The sequence below is a fragment of the Pocillopora verrucosa genome, chromosome 7, assembly GCF_036669915.1.
Source record: "Pocillopora verrucosa isolate sample1 chromosome 7, ASM3666991v2, whole genome shotgun sequence".
In the NCBI taxonomy this organism is placed as follows: Eukaryota; Metazoa; Cnidaria; class Anthozoa; order Scleractinia; family Pocilloporidae; genus Pocillopora; species Pocillopora verrucosa.
This window is the reverse complement of record NC_089318.1, coordinates 17,563,895-17,566,605: the sequence shown is the minus strand read 5'-3', so window position 1 is coordinate 17,566,605 and position 2,711 is coordinate 17,563,895. Positions and strand designations below refer to the sequence as shown.

The window sequence follows — 2,711 nt, the reverse complement described above, 5'->3', positions numbered from 1 at the left end:
ATGATCAATCCTAAAATCGGTAAGTACTGGATTGAAGCTATGGATTTAATAGATTCTTCTTCGCAAGCTGTACTAAGTTGATGTGAAATCTACCCCGTGCGTTCAGAAGAAAACCAGGTACAGTTCTGCCTTCTGAAGTTTATGCAACTCTAATCTACATTCTAGTTGTCAACTCTGCCCCATTTCCCTTCACAATTGTACTTAATCTGCCGGTTATGGTGGCCGTGAAAACTAAACCACAGTTGAGGACGAAGTATAACGTGACTCCATGTTGAGCAGTCACAGATTTTTTGGTAGTAGCTATCACGCAGCCCCTGGTCAAAGTTGACCTAGTATAGATAGATATTCTTCATAGAAAGGCATCAATGTTTGCATGTTATAGTCAATGAGTTTTTGTGAACGGACTTAGGATTTTCGGTGCAGCATCTGTCTTTCACTTAGGTTTCATTTCGGATTTTCTTCGAACGTCTAATGGCCATTTTTTACCCGTACACTCTTAGGGCCTCGATCACTGAACGACGTCTATTGGCTGCCTAAATTCTTGCATGGGCCATAAGTTTGCTCTTCGTAATTCATCCTCTCTTTGATAAAACTTAGGCTCTTTCAGTAAACATGTTCATATTTGGATGGCGCTGGCGATCATTGTCATTGGTTAGTTTGTACTTTACAGGGAAGCTCGCAGACACGAGAAGGTAATCAGTGCCCAGCGAGTTTCACAAGAAGTGAAACGAAGATTCCTTAGAGAGCAAAAAGCCTCGAAAGTGACTAAGTTGGTTGTTATATCTGTAGTAGTCTTTCATATACAAGCAACTCTTAACTATTAGTTAAATAAACCTCCAACATTTCTCCGACTGTTGCCGCTGTTTTTTACTCTATTGGAGGGTTTATCCTAATCCTAAACTCTTCGGTCAATCCATTTATTTATACCACTATAAAAAGACAATTTCGAGTGGCCTTCTTTAAAATTATCATGAACAAGGCTCAAAGACAAGTGCAACAGATCGAGAGCCGAGTTTTTGGATCAGCAAACACGGTGGGTGTTCTCCATCAAATAGAAGAACGAGGAAGAAACCAGCGAGATTTGAGCAACACCCTTCAGAGCGACCCTGACCAACTGATTCATTAAACCAGAGAAAACCCCGATTCTCTTAGAATGAAGTCACTTGGAGTATTTTATGGAGAGAAGCACGGAGAGAAGTCTGGGGCCCGAGCTCCTTGATCAGGAGTTCAATGAGCAAAACTAATTGGACCTTCGCTTCTAATTGGAAGCCTCTTGATCAAACAATAGACATTACTGACAGTTTTTTCCTTCTTAGCGATAAGATGAAATTTAATAGTTAAAAGCGTATGATGTGTTTAGTTGAATAAAAAAGGATGAAGGTTCTTTGAATTTGAAATCTAACCTCTTAAGTATCTTGATTATTGATTTTTCCCGCAAAGTAGGGCATTTAAAAATTCATGAAAGCATGTTCCATGCACACCATAGTTCGCACAGAAATTATTCACGAGACGCAGTTAAATTCTCTAAACGTTAAACATGAACTACTTCTGGTTTTTTCAGAATAAACCAACCAAGAATATTTTTTTATTATTTTGTTGGCTTTAGGCTTTCCACGTCTGCAATTTAGAGCAGTATTTCATATGTGCTCTAGATTTTATATTATTCTCCAGCAGTTTTTGTTAGAGTCGAATGCACGTGCATCCTTTCAACTTCGTTAATGTGCTCATTCTGAATTGATAGTACGTATTTTTTGTTCAGCTCCTCTTTGATAAAGAAATTTCTTCCTTCGTGGTGAGTCAATCTAGATGATAAAAGACCCATTCAAATGTTAATTGCTAGTTGGTGAAGGATCGCTTACTTATGGTAGAGGATCTCTTTAGACGAATTTGCGCGACATCTCTAGCCGACGTGATTTCTCCCTAACAATTTATTGTTTTTATTATTTACCCAGAACACGGAGCCAGGCTGTATCAGACAAATTGGAACAATTTCAACAACGAAGAGAGTCAAAGTTAGGGAAATTTGCTCCCTGTCCCTATAAACATACGCTGAAATTCAGTTCTGGTGTCAAGCGATGGATTTTGTCTAAGCGAATAACACTCATAACTCACTTCAAAAGATACATGCATATATTTTAGGGACTCACCCAGGAATATCTTCATTGTGTTTCTATCAAACCAGTGGTTGAATTTCCTGAGAGTAATTAACACACATTTGGTCAACGCATCTGGCTTTCACAGTGTGAGTGCAGATTGGCGATTTCAAAAGGTTAAAACTAAATTAGTTATATTTGTTTGTTTAAAGGTTGGTCTCAGTATGCATTTGATACAACAAACATCTTTTATACACCCACCTTAATTGGTTCCCTTTGTTCAATTCTAATTTTAATTTGCATTATTGCTGGCGAATTGTCATGAGCAAAAGTTTGTCGATGACTACTTTTCAAAAGACTTGATGAAGACCAAATAATTTTTTTAAGAGGTACTCCCAAGAAGGTTTTTTTTTTGTATAAAAGCTATGAATAAAGCTGAGAACCCTTGGAATAACAATTTCTCTCGGTCAGAAGTAAATTGAAACTTCAATAATAGCAAACCGTATCTAACAATTCTACCTGATTAGTGATACAAATTAGACAAAAGCAATAAACGCTTCGTGTGAATAGCGTTATTCTGATATTCTGTTTGTTAATTATTTGATAACTCGCAACCTA

The 2,711-nt window shown here is 37.4% G+C and overlaps 1 pseudogene; it reads left to right on the top strand.

Moving 5' to 3' along the window:
• Positions 1 to 1,126, top strand: LOC136282569 (neuropeptides capa receptor-like; annotated as a pseudogene).
• The last annotated feature ends 1,585 nt before the right edge of the window (positions 1,127 to 2,711 follow it).